The following is a 14,939-nucleotide window of genomic DNA, read 5'->3' as shown; positions in this document are numbered from 1 at the left end:
TTGAGAAAATGGTTATATTTAGAATGGCAGGGAGTGGAATTTCAACAGGTAACTAATGGACGAATGATGTGTAAGTATTTGTGTAGGATTTTTGACCATTTATTGATAATATACAAAGGGCCATTAGAGAAATTTTTATTAATTATCTGATGGCTTAATATCTAACACAATGATGCTTGTGGGATTTTTAAGCAATATGCTTTTATCAAACGACTTACATTATCATGTTAAACTCTGTTCATCTGTAAATGATAAGAGGTTGGACTAATAGACATTCACAGACAGTTTCAACTAGAAACAGGTCCTCTAGTTCTGCAATAATTTGGGAACTATCCTGAGAGCCAATTCAGCTTAATAGAATATTCTTGGTTTTTCATTTTTCATTTGAAGAATTACTGATGACGTTCTTTTATTACTGTAACTGTCGTTATATTGGTCAGTTGTCTTTCAAACAATAATAACAAATAAAGTAATAATAATAGTAATATTGTGGCCATTTTATTAGTCAAATTTGTACTAATTTTCTCCCAAGAGAGCCAGTCCAACTACACATTCGTCGTTTTCCATTTCTGAAATTAATGAGGACATTTTGTGTGATTTTCACTGTTTTTAGTTTTCTGTAAAGGAAAACTATTGTGCCGGCTTTGTCTGTCCGTCCGCACTTTTTCTGTCCACCCTCAGATCTTAAAAACTTCTCAGGCTAGAGGGCTGCAAATTGGTATGTTGATCATCCACCCTCTAATCATCAAACATGCCAAATTGCACCCATTTAGCCTCAGTAGTTTTTATTTTATTTAATGTTAAAGTTAGCCTTAATCGTGCTTTTGGCAACGATATAGGCCAGGCCACCACCGAGCCGTGGTTAGAGTCTTACGGGCCGCGGGTCGTACAGCATTCACTGAAAGGTAGATCTGTTTTCGGTGTCCTTGAAAATACACTGCACAGAAAACTCGATTGCGCCGAAGAAACTTCGACTCATTTTTTACTTGTTATAGTGGTCATCAGTCTTCAGAATAATAACAGTGAAAATGAAATGACACCGTGGTTATTTTGCCGGTCAAATCTTTCCTAATTTTCCGAGAAAGAGGCCCACCACCAAGGCCTTGTGCTCGCATCACGCAGCTGCCATTATTAAGTTTAAACAGCCTTCAGGGAAATGAGACGAAAGCTCCCTATATCTCTCGAAGCGGCTTCGCGGCTCCGGTCAACAACCTTCCGAATTTCCAACTGGCCCGCGGCAAGGTCGCCAGTACCGAAAATCCAAGGAAATGCCTTCAAAGGTCCATTAACTCTCTCTCTCTCTCTCTCTCTCTCTCTCTCTCTCTCTCTCTCTCTCTCTCTCTCTCTCTCTCTCTCTCTCATCTCGGAGCCAAGGGCGAGGACGATAAGTCTTCGAGGAATTTGCCTCGACGGGATTTGGTCCTTGGAGTCATGTTCTCTGAAAGTGGGGTTTCCACGTTTGCGGTGATTTGAGACAATAGACAGATAGGTTGATAGATAGACAGACAGATAAACACACAGACAGACACATATACATATATATATATATATATATATATATACATATATAAATATATGTGTGCATGTATGTATATGTATATACTGTACATATACACATGCATATATATGTGTATGTATGTATGCATGTATGTATATAATAACTTTATGCTTGAATATTCGATATTTTCAGGTACGGGCATGACTAATTCTCTCACGTCATTCTCAGAATGGTCAGAAAAGCATTTGCTAAAGAAATGAATAATAAGTGATTAATTTGATTATTTTAATTACGAGGAAATGCAGCCTAATAAAGTTTAATAAATGAATCTGTTTCTGCAAGAGTTATTTTCGGAGTGATGGTGAATTTCCTTCCTGTGGAATGTAAGAAATATTATGAAATTCTCAATTCCATCTACGGTGCTTATTTTTAAAGGCCAGGATTTTTTTTTTTATCTTTTTCCTTCCTAGTCTTGAGGTAATGGTTCAAGTTTCTTCTTGTTCGTATTGTTCTGATCCTCTTTTAGGTCATCAATAGCCCGGATATCTTTTCCTTTTTCCGACTTCGTATTGTCCAGAACATTCCAGAGTCCTCTGATCATTTTAACCAAAAGTCTCCCAGTATTTTTTTATTTTGTCTATTTTTTATTGCCTTTGGGCAAACAGTTTTTACAGAAGTTTATATATTTCATAGAAAAAGTAAATAATTTTTTTATAGGCTTCCTGATATTTTTCAAAGCGAAAAGTACGGTAGTTTTTGTAATGAATTTCCTTATGGTCAGGAAATTGTAAAAGTAAATGATAATTTTTTTCATCAAAATAGAAGGCACTTTAATTTTCATTAATCTCCTTATGGTCAGGAAATTGCAAAATTAACTGTTTTTCACAAAGTAAATGAAATACTGTATCTGTTGTTTTTATGAATTTCCTTATGGTCAGGAAACTGGGAGATTCACTGATATATATTTTTGATCAAAAGTAACTTTGTTAATGTACTGTCTCTGGATGAGGGAAGGTCAAAATGAATGTTTATCCTTTTTCGATGAAAAGTAGCCCCATATTCATTGGCTTCCTCTCTAGCAGGAAATGCCACATTCTAAAGGTATTTTTTTTTCCTTCTAATTTCTAAAGCAGCTCAATCTTTTTTATGAATTTCCTCATTAGCAGGACATTTCAAAATAGGTTTACTATTAGGTAATGTTTCTAATAACTTTTAGTAGTATTGCCAGCCGATCCAGAAAAATTTCATTGGGGCGGCACCAATTTTCATATTATACTCACACACACACACACACACATATACATATATATATGTATATATATATATATATATATATTTTTTTTTTACTGCAGCATATCATTCAGTATTCAAGTAGAAAATATGAAATGGACAGAAATCGCCTGTTCTGTTAGGAAATACTGAATCTATTATTATTATTATTATTATTATTATTATTATTATTATTATTATTATTATTATTATTATTATTATTATTATTATTATTATTATTAAGATTATTGTTATTATTATTATTTTTTCTAAAAATTTTATTATTTCTATAATAGATTTTTATTTTTTTCCATTTTTATTTCTCTCATTTATGTTATTATTATCCAAATCTTCAACATTATTATTTTGTAATTATTTTTCATGGGGGGGGGGCACGTGCCCAGGTGCCGCCCCCCTGGATCTGCTAGTACTTCGAAAATCTAATATGAAAAATACCCCAACCCCATTTTTCCCAGATTTCATAAATTATATTATGAACAAGAAATGTCAAAATCATATGACTAATATTGTTGGCCTGACGAATAACAGGTACCAGTCTCGTTGGTAAACTGTTTTCCATTGTAGGAAAAGTTAGCGTTTAACTTTGATGTCTTTTTTATAGAAATACTAAAATATAATCGTCTGTCCGTGGTTACATTCATAAAAGTAATTTTTGGGTATTGATTATAATTAACTCCCTTAGAAATATATAAAGGGTAAGGAGAGATACAGGAATTGAGAGAAGTGTGCACATGAACATTCATTATTAACAATAAATGATTAAGTTCAATGATGAATGTCATAATTAATCCTTATTTATATAATTTATATTGTCTCAATATACCTTTTTAAAATGTATAGCCTTTATAAAATTAGCCTGGTCATCTTATTTTATAATGCTTAGAGCACCACTTAAAAGCACGAATAAAAAAATAATACATTTCAGAAGCAAAAAAATTTAATGAATTTAAGATCTTTTAAAAGCAGTAACAGGACGCCAGTTTGACAGCGTTTGTTAGAGACGGTAGAAAATATATTGCTGCTTTTAAAACTACAACTGGGAAGAAATTTGATACTTTTAAGAGCAATAATTACCAAGAATTATGATAACTTTAAGAAGCACGAATACGGAGCAGGCTTGACCTTTTTTGAAAATAGGAATAGGAAGTAAATTTGACTTTTTTTTACAAAAACTATGGAACAGATTTAGCTTTGACTTTTTTGAAAATAGTAAGTAAATTTGAATCTTTTTACAAAAGCTATGAAATAAATTTAGCTTTGACTTTTTTGAAAACAGGAATAGGAAGTAAATTTGACTCTTTATACAAAAACTATGAAACAAATTTAGCTTTGAATTTTTTGAAAATAGGAATAAGAAGTAAATTTGACTCATTTTACAAAAGCTATGAAATAAATTTAGTTTTGACTTTTTTGAAAATAGGAATAGGAAGTAAATTTGACTCTTTATACAAAAACTATGAAACAAATTTAGCTTTGATTTTTTTTGAGAAATAGGAATAGGAAGTATATTTGACTCTTGATACAAAAACTATGGAACAAATTTAACTTTGACTTTTTTGAAAATAGGATTAGGAAATAAATTTGATCTTTTTACAAAGCTCTGACTCTTTTTGAGAAATAGGAATAGGAAGTAAATTTTACTTTTTTTTTTTTTTACAAAAACTATGAAACAAATTTAGCTCTTTTTGAAATAAGTAATAAGATATATAACACATTTCACAAATTGTTGAGGAATCCTTGAAATCTAAAAGCAAGCATTTAGATTTCAAGCATTCTTTTACAGCTGAGAGATGTCATATCTCTATTTTTCCTCATTTCAAAAAGAGCCAGATTTGTTCCATAGTTTCTGTAAAAAGAGTCGTATTTACTCCCTATTCCTATTTTTGGAAAACGTCACACTTATTCCATACTCGTGCTGCTCAAAGGTATCATAGGTAATGCAATGCTTGTTCTTAGAAGTATAAAATTCTTCCCTAACTGTCGTTTTAAAAATGTCATATTTTTTCCATCTTCTTTAATAAACGCTGTCACACTGGCTTCCTTTTACTGCTTTTAAAGGATGTTCAATTGATTCGTCTTTTTTTAAAACCTATAACAGAATCACAGAAGTAAAACGGTTCTCAAAAAGCTAAAAAACAAAAGAAGTCCCAAGATAACGCTTGCAAGCACTTCCAGCTCGTCGCATCGTCTGTAACTGCTTTCAGCCTTAGTCATTCATGCGCCCTTGACATTAACAAAGGCATGATTGGGCTTTATATGTATATACCCGTTTGGGGATTAAGAAAAAGTTGTCTTCCTTCGTTTACAAGATCAAAGAATTGTTGTCGTTTCCTTTCAGTAATCTCTGGCTGTCTCCCCCTCATTGCCAAAGACCAAATATTTCAATTTCCTTTCTATGCCCGTGAGGTGGTATTCGAATATTTCATCAATGTTTTCCTAATACTTGATTTTACAGCCACCTTGTGAACAGGACCTCAACATATTCTCAGTTGGCAGACGTCAACACTCAACTATTTATTGATTTTATATATAATATCAAAGGCAAAACTCAGGGACTGAAAGAATAAATAATCTGACATCAACACTAACTTCTGTGTTGGTTTACATATCAAAGGCAAAACGCAGGAATTGAAATGATTAAGAATCTGACACCAACACTTAACTCCTGTTTATATCACATCAAAGGCCAAACTCAGGAATTTAAAGAATTGAGAATCTGTTCTTTGAGACGTTAAGCAAACAATTGAGTCAGATGTTTACCGCAAGTGTGAGTGTAACAGTGACCTCATTCTCGTCATATGCAAAGATTGTGACACAACTTCCCGTCGAATGAATTACATATTTTCATCTGAATGAAACGCGTTTTGAGATTCTGTCTGACAGTGTCCAGAGCTCCAAATAAAACAGAGTGATTCATTTCGAGAAATTCGAAGATTATGTCACGAATTCATCTCAGTCACAAACCATTTGGAATTAAGCTTATAAGCACTTTCGTATTTTCGTCTGTATGTAGGGTATACCAGTCAATGTTTGAAGAAAAGTCTGACGCAACACCATACTTTTCATAAGTTCATCATCGCCATTGTTCCATCCCAAGGCCGATTTTTTTTTTTTATATAACAGTTGCCTTGATCTTTTATCGGGTTTCTCTTTTATATATCGTCATGCCACACAGCTTCTTCCAGCACCAGTTATTCATCATTTCCTCTTATCCAGTTAAGACACCGTCAGATTCCCACACAGCCAAATAAGGTTGTTTTAAAGCCATGGCCTCTTTATTCCTCACGTGATGCTACCAGTCCAGTTTTTAGTCTCTTTAGCACATCGTTTCAGAGACTGGTTCTTTCTAGATTTCTGAAACAGCCATATTTGTATCTTGTTCGGTTACTTTACTTTGTCCAGTCTGGGCTGAGAGAACAACTTGAAACTTATATTTATTTTTTAGGCTTTTTATCGCAAAGGGCAACCTGATTCTAATATTCCGTTTCTAGTTTTTGTTTCTGAATATCGACGGGCTGTGAGGCGTACGGTGTTTGTTTGTTTGTTTTTTGTTTGCAAAGAAAATGTCCAGTTTTGTAATATGGATCAAAGCTGCAATGGCTTCTTAACTTTTGAGGTGGCCATAACCGGTGGAGTGAATTTGGCAGTTACATTCGTCTTGCTTTTTCTGTGAACCAATCTCTATTAGGGGAAAAGGTTTAAAGTATATACATATATGCTGTAAAACACACACACACATATATATGTATATGTATATATGTATATATATACAGTATATATATATATATATATATATATATATATATATATATATATATATATATATATATATATATATATGTGTGTGTGTGTGTGTGTGTGTGTGTGTCTGTGTAGAAAACATGACTGTTTTATCATTAAAATGAAATTGGGATGCAAAGATGGCGAACAAATATAAAACAAAGATTTATTAACAAGAAACTGGAGTAATAAAGCAGAACAGACTACAGCTTGTCTATTCAAATGAGATACTTAACAACAATAATTCTTACTACAGTTATCAAAATAATTATCAAATTTCCAACGCTAGTAACCAAATCCCCACATTATCATTGTCGTCAGTGACTCGTGGAAAACTAACGACGTTTGCACTTGGGCCATCTGCGTCAAGCCTCGCTGAACTGAAGCGCGAGAAACAACGACATAAACAAAACTCTTCTTCTTATCTGTTTTTTGCGTCAGAATCGAGGACACCCTATGTAGGAGTCTGGGGGTCGCGCTGATCCCATCCTGAGCCAAGGCCGTTTTGTTTTTTATCTCTCTTTCTTTACTGATCCTGTGTTTGTTTGTGCATTTCTTTGCGTGGGTCTTTGGCTTGTCTGCCCTTCCTTAAAACGTTTCCCAAGCATATTTGGGCGAGTGTTTAGAAAACAGGATACGGGCCAGGCAGAATTAAGTCATCGCCAGATGGGAATAGCTGGTGGACGAGTGAGTGAGTAGTGACGCGCGCCAGAAACGGTCCGGAGACCGTTCCTCCTCTCTGCTTTATTTCCGAAAGAATGCACGCACGCACGCACGCATGCATCCGGGTTCTCCGCGGGGACAGACACGAATTGCGTAATGACCGTCATAACGTAACGTCCTGGTTACGTGCGTGTTAGCACCGTGCCCACTTCAAGAGTGACTGGTGACTTTGCACGTCAGATTCTGTCTAGGTCACGATTATTTTTTAGCCTCTGAGCTGGGAGGATCTTCGCATCTGCTAAAAGAACTGTGATTATTCCTTCTGGTTTCAGTGTTATTCCTCCTCCTCCTCCTCCTCCTCCTCCTCCTCCTCCTCCTCCTCCTCCTCCTCCTCCTCCTCCTCCTCCTCCTCCTCCTCCTTCTTCTTCTTCTTCTTCTTCTTCTTCTTCTTCTTCTTCTGTGAGTCCATATTGTCTGGGATAACCCACAGTACTCTATTAATCAAATTAAGTTGGCCTTCGTGGATAAGGAATGTGTTTAGGTCCAAGGCATTTCCTCCTCATTTCCATCATAAGAAGAAGATGATGACGATGAGGAAGAAGAGGGAACAAAGAAAAAGGGAAGTACTCCTACCTGGAATGTTGTTACCTGCTCTGGGAAAGTTTGGGATATTCACCTGCAGGAGTTAACTAATGTTTTCCTATTTTTCGTCTCTGTTTAAACATTATTAATCCTTCATTTGACTTAGGCATTATTAAACATTTATTTGATTTGTCAATTTAGACTACAGCAAGGATGTCACTTATACCCATCAATTGCCTGAAGGTGAGGCCAAAGTCGCTTAATTGTTTGAAGACAGAAACCAATTTTAATGCATCTATCACGTCGATTAATGAAATTGCAATAATCATAATTTCATTTCATCGCAAGCAAATTGCTATATATATTGCACTTTAACAATCATAGTCCTGACGAAAATCCAATATTTTGCTCGCTAATTTCGCAAATTGATTGCAAAGTTGCAATATATTGTATAGGCCTGCAATGCGGTTTCCCAAAATACCACCACAGAAATTTGAATGGAGTGCAACATTTTTGAATTGCAACAATCTTGTAAAATATTGCAAATTGACAGTCATACTGGTAATCAGGGGTCTAAAATGCCTCGTTAATTAAGTTTGAAGGTAAACTCATTTTCAAGGATAAAAATAAATAAATAAATAAATAAATAAATAAGTCCAGTGCATAGCTTTGTTATTTTTGGCAAAAAAAAATTAATTTTTATTTTGTTCCTTCTCACTGAGGATAAACTCTGCTCTTTGCTCATACTTTCGGCCTCTGAAAATAAAATTATTAGATTTCACTTTCAGGAAATTGCTTGGCCAATACTGCCTTAAAATGGAAGACTGCAAAAATTAAAAACAGAAAAATGGTAGATACTCCCTTGCCTTACTACTGATTTTGCAGATACTGCAAATGGGACCCCTAAAGACTCGTGGAAAGCATTGAAGAAGCATTCTGAAACTGCAGTAACTTGTATATATTAGTGTTTCACGAAGCCAAGGGCCAGCATACTGCAAATTAAATATCGTTCATTGAAGAATCATTCTGAAACCACAGTAACTTGTTTATTAGTGTTTTAGGCATATCTCAATTTCGAAAATTTTGCAGATACTGCAGTTTTCCATTTTAGGGTAGAATAGACATTGACGGAGAAATTGATGCAAAATTCCCCAAAACCCTGATTTTAAAGTCTCGCTGATTTTTTAGGGGAGCGGGCCAAAGTGTACTTGTCCATAAAACTGGGTATGATGCAGTATATTGAATCGCTAATTACGAAAATCACTTATACTTTACAACATAACTGCATTGTATGGACGCATTGCAACATAATTACAACATATGACGACTTTGCAATGATTTTTTGGAGGGGTGGCCTAGGTGGGTCTTTACTTCAAACTGGCTACAATCTAATATTTTGACCCCGCTAATTTAAAAAATGATTGCAAATTTGCAATATATTGCATAGGCTTGCAATATGGCAATGCTCCGAGCAACATTTTACAATTTATTAATCTCCCATTTAGCCAATACATGTATGCGCATACGATTACATGAATGATTTAATATACATTACTGATCTTGATAATCCGCCCTTGATAAATAACCTCATAAGTACAATTTCCTTTGAAAATAACTTTCTGTGTCTCAGGAGACTGGAGAAGTCGCTCTGAAAGATTCCAGCCAATGGGATAATGGCTTACAAGCATCGTAGCGAAATCACGGAGCTTTCAGCCAATGATAGAAGGCGACAGGTACCGGTTTTGTAAGCTACGTATGGTGGAGGTGTCTGATTGGTCAAAAGGGACCTATGGAAAATCGACAGAGGTATTCTTCTTGAAGCCATTGCTGTCTGCACTTCGTAATTTTTTTAAGCAACGATTTTTTTTTTGTAGAATTTTGTGGTCAAGGAATTGTGTTATTGTTGCGAGGACTGTGTTGTATATAGTTGTTACTGTGTACTGTAAGTAAATGTGCCCTTTTATGTGTCAGGTTTGGGTAAATTTTGGTAAATATCAGAGCAAGTGTACTGCTTTAGGACTTACTGGGACAATTTAAACATTCTAGATTGGAAGTGTACTTACAGACCAGTAAAATATCTTCTGAAGTGGTTATGTTTTTATATAAAACCGATTTGGGCTGGCAAATTTCACCATTGTGGAGTGAATTTTTAATTACAGACCAGTAAAGTATCTACTAAAGTGGTTTTGTTTTGATAAAAGTTGATATTGGCTGGTAAACTTAAGCATTGTCGAGTGAATTTTTAATTATAGACCAGTCAGACATCTACTCAGTTATATATTTTTATATAAAACTGATTTTGGCTGGTAAATTTAAGCATTGTCGAGTGAATTTTTAATTATAGACCAGTAAAATGTCTACTAAAACAGGTATATTTTTATATAAAGCTGATTTTGGCTGGTAAATTCAAGCATTTTCGAGTGAATTTCTAATTAGGATGCAGGCCTATCAACAATATTCAAATGAGGCAAGAAATAGCAAAATTTATATATTTGGGCCATTTCTTAGGACCAATTAAGGCTTTGAAAGCCTTGGTGTGTTATTGGGTAGAAGCAGAGATACCCATTACTGTGTGGTTAAGGTCAGTGGATTTTTGTGGTCAGAATACCCATTACTGTGTGGTTAAGGTCAGTGAATTTTTGTGGTCAGAATCAATGAATTGTCTGGTTAAGGTAAGGAAGTTTTTGTAAGCAGGGTCAATGAATTGCCAGTTTGGGTCAAATGCAATTGCTTTTATCGTGGATAGGGTCACTGAAATCTTATATAGGCCATATCTGCTCGTATACAGGATCGTGTGTCAGTGAAAAGTGCCATTGGCCCACCAATGTCTTAGAAAGTTCCTTGCATTAATTTTTCCTTTATACGTACTTTCTCATCAAACTACGGAATTAATACGCTTTTGTTGCCCATAGGACCCATTTTAGTTAAAATGCTACTGAAACTTCCATTTATTCGATTAGTTCAAGAGTTTGAGAGTAACCTACTCAGATATGCAGCCACGCCCGCCAATTAGTCAGTCAGGACGCGAGTTAGGCATTTGATAAATCCCTTGATTCTTGTGTTAACATATCTTGAAGGTTATTTAATGATTATGATTACATTAAACAGTATAAGCCTACTCAGAAGTCTCTCTCTCTCTCTCTCTCTCTCTCTCTCTCTCTCTCTCTCTCTCTCTCTCTCTCTCTCTCTCTCCGGGCCTGTTAGGAAACTTGCTTGGTTTATTGATAACAGTTAACCACAGATTTATAAAACTTTACCTATATTTCAGATTTTCATGAAAGTAACCTAGGAAATTTTATATTGTAGCGTTTTGCACGTTTCTGACTTTGAATTTCGGTAGAAAATTCGTGGTTTTAGGGATACTGGACTCCCCATATATCCTTGTATCGTACAATTATGGGTGACCACAGTGGGAAACCTGGGTTTTTGGGTGGGGAAAACACAAAACTGTTACCCACCGCACTTGACTGATCAACTGGTACATAGTGCACTGCTTTGTTGAACAGTGGTTCAGTTATCAGGAGATCGAGCAAAACAAATTTTCTCTCCCCGGGATCGATCACGGGTTTACTGATGGGGAGAGCTTAGGACCTCTGGAGCATCTTATTTACTGGTGGAACTTTTACCAGATAACATTTTCAAAGACGATTTGAAGTACTTCAAAATTATAACCACTTTTTTGGAGAGACTTAGGCCTTTGTGTGTGTGTGTGTGTGTGCGCGCGCGCGCGTCTTTAAGTTTTATCTTATCCTGCCATATGTTAGAGAAACCAGGCTGTGGTGGGGAGAGGGGGGGGGGGTTAGTGCCGTCAGTGCACCTCATGCGGTGCAATGTAGGCATTACTTAAGGTTCTTTGCAGCGTCCCCTCGGCCCCTTTCATTCCTTCTACTGTGCCCCCTTTCATATTCTCATTCTTCCATCTCGCTATCCACCCTTTCCTAACAATTGTTTCATAGTGCAACAGCGAGTTTCCTTCTGTTACACCTTTCAAACCTCCTTACTGTCAATTTCCGTTTCAGCGCTGAATGACGTCATAGGTCCCAGCGCTTGGCTTTTAGGTTAAAATTCTCTATTCCATTTCATCCCATTCCATTCCAATCACAAGGTACGAGCAGTGTTGGTACGGTGTACCGTTTGTTACTTAGTGGAATCACAGGTGTTCCTGTTTCACAGGAGGCTTCGAAACTGTAATATGTGTAGGTTCTGTAACTAGAAATACTGGTTTCATGGTGCTTATGGATGGCAGGTTAATAAGTCTAGTTTCTACGTGATATAGGACTTCTTGAACGGTTGCATAAGTTTGCTGCATTATGTAATAAAACTGGTTTTCATTTTATCAGAAAAGAAAAACTTGTCTTGTTTGTCATGTTGTTTTATAACATTGAATCCAGTGAGGTTTTTTCTTAGGCTGATTGTTAAACTATAAAGCCTTTTACAGCCTGGAGTTCAATAGACTTTCCTGCATTGGTTTCAAGGGATCTTTCTGGTTTTCATTTTATCAGGAAAAACACTTGACCCGTTTGTCATGTTTTTCATAACAGTGAATCCAGTGAGTTTTTTTCTTAGGCTGATCGTTAAAATATAAAGCCTTTTACAGCCTGGAGTTCAGTAGACTTTCCTGCATTGGTTTCAAGGGATCTTTCCTAGATAGTGACCCCCAGGGGTTTTAACCCGGTATGTACCCACTTTTGCGGCGTGTTCATATAACCCCTTTTGGGGATGACTTTAAAAACATAAACAAAAGAGGTAAATATCATAAAGATAATGACCCCCAAGAAATATCAGTCCTAGAGAACGACCCCGAAAACCCTTGGGGGTCACTGTCTAGGAAAGATCCGCTTCAGGACTGCGCTGAATGGCCCCTTGGCCACAGTGCCTGGGCTTTTGCCCTAAATATCATACATCCATCCATCAGCTTCAGGACTGTAATGTGATGTAGGTTTTGTACTTATTAAATGCTCAGTTGAGCTGAAGTTAAAATTAAAATTAGGAGGAATGAGTTCTTGGGAACTTTAGACCTATGTTACCAGAAATTCGAAGGGTTGTGAACTTGTAAACGGAAGAGACAGGTATAAAAAAAAAGCTATATATGAACACCTTGCTTTGAATAGCTTCCTTCAATAATAAAATTTTTTGCAATTTTCACATTTTTAATCAATTTTATTCGACCCTTTAAAGTATCATTCAGTGAAAATCCTTGCCTAAATTATTAGACTTTTTAAACATTAAATTTCCTAAAATTAAGTTCTGTTAGAATCTGGTTGCTTACAAAACTCACGCAACCCAAACTCACTTTGTGTGTATTTTCACCAATTTTTAAGTTGCTTGTGTGTATAAGAGTTTTGTAATTAGTTTATAATTAGTTTTATTTCGTTCTTAGGGCAATGCAGCCGTTTCGTCTGGTAGATGTCTAGCCAAGGCCCTGAATCAAGACCCAGTTCAAGGACTCCAAAATCCTACACTGCAAAATCAAGAAGTTGGCCAAGGCATTGTAAGTGTCCCTGTTATAATTTAGATTCGTTTATCTCCATAAATTTTTTTATAATATGTCTGCTATTGTGTTGTTTGTTTGCAGTTGTCATAAACCAAGTTCATTGTTTTGTGATGTTTTGCGGTGGTGCTATTTTTAGTCATTGTGTGTTTATTTTAATTTGAAATATTTACCATTTGGGGCACTGAAGCCTCTTTCACTGGTGCATCGCCCTAGGCCTAAGGAGACGATTCCTGCAGGATTCTGTATCAAGAAGATTGGCTAAGATGATTCCTATAGGACTCTGTATCAAGAAGATTGGCTTAGGATACTGTTCCTACAGGACTCTGTATCAAGAAGATTGGCTAAGGAGCCTGTTCCTACAGGACTCTGTATCAAGAAGATTGGTTTAGGAGACTGTTCCTACAGGATTCTGTATCAAGATTGGCTAAGGAGATGATTCCTACAGGACTTTATCAAGAAGATTGGTTAAGGAGACTGTTCCTACAGGACTCTGTATCAAGAAGATTGGCTAAGGAGACTGTTCCTACAGGACTCTATCAAGAAGATCGGCTCAGGATACTGTTCCTACAGGACTCTATCAAGAAGATTGGCTAAGTAGACGATTCCTATAGAACTCTATATCAAGAAGATGGTCTAAATACAGTGTAAGTGTTCATACTGTAATTTTTATATATATATTTTTTTAATTCTGTAACAATGTATGCTGTAATTTGAATGTGCATGCAACTGTTCATTTTGCTTTGGGGTTGAAAGGTTGAAATTTGCTGTATCATTCTCTGTTCTTTGTAGGACTTGGAGTAAAACATTTTTTGTTTAAACATTGTGGCTCTCTCTCTCTCTCTCTCTCTCTCTCTCTCTCTCTCTCTCTCTCTCTCTCTCTCTCTCTCTCTCTCTCTCTCAGGACGGCAAAGCATGTCTACGCTTTTTAGAAAGCCAGTATTGCCTAAACAGTACATTTAGGTACCTCATTGTTAGACTAGTTAGTGTAGAGGTTCTTAAGCAGGGTTTATCAAAGGGGAATCTCTCTCTCTCTCTCTCTCTCTCTCTCTCTCTCTCTCTCTCTCTCTCTCTCTCTCTGATAAGTTACAAGGCATTTTACAGTCTAGCGTTACAACAGAAAACGGGAAGGTCTTATTCACCTTGATGAAACCATCCATAGACATTCTCTCTCTCTCTCTCTCTCTCTCTCTCTCTCTCTCTCTCTCTCTCTCTCTCTCTCTCTCTCTCTCTCTCTCTCATATATTGGTTTTTCAAAGTGTTATTCTCCAATTATCTTTTATCATTCAGGCGCAGATCTTTCCGACGATTTTTAAGTCTAGGAGTGGCTTCGGCGGTATCTTTGAGGACCTTGATGATAATAATAATAATAATAATAATAATAATAATAATAATAATAATAATAATAATAATAATAATAATAATAATAATCCTTCCGAAGGATTCATTGTGGCTGCATCTGTCTGTTCGTACTAGGCCTAGGCCTAAGCCTCTGCCGTAACCAATATGGCCAGCTCCTAGACCAGAAAACTAGTACTAGCCAGTACTTAAGCCGGTGTCCAGACGCCCACAAAGGTCGGATTAGGTGAAAACTTGAGGTTGATTGATTGATTTATGGTTGCTGAAGCTGGCGTT

The 14,939-nt window shown here is 36.0% G+C and overlaps 1 protein-coding gene across 1 annotated transcript in view; it reads left to right on the top strand.

Moving 5' to 3' along the window:
• The window catches only part of Dgkepsilon (diacylglycerol kinase epsilon), a 75,644-nt gene extending 62,333 nt beyond the window's left edge, over positions 1-13,311 (top strand). Inside the window, exon 13 of the transcript XR_010850557.1 lies at positions 13,194-13,311. The gene's annotated coding sequence lies outside the window, so the exon portion shown is untranslated. The remainder of the gene's footprint in view (positions 1-13,193) is intronic.
• Positions 13,312-14,939: the final 1,628 nt, after the last annotated feature.

The sequence above is a fragment of the Macrobrachium rosenbergii genome, chromosome 46 (assembly GCF_040412425.1).
Source record: "Macrobrachium rosenbergii isolate ZJJX-2024 chromosome 46, ASM4041242v1, whole genome shotgun sequence".
Taxonomy (NCBI): Eukaryota; Metazoa; Arthropoda; class Malacostraca; order Decapoda; family Palaemonidae; genus Macrobrachium; species Macrobrachium rosenbergii.
Note: the sequence above shows the minus strand (reverse complement) of the source record. Positions and strands in the feature narration are given on the sequence as shown.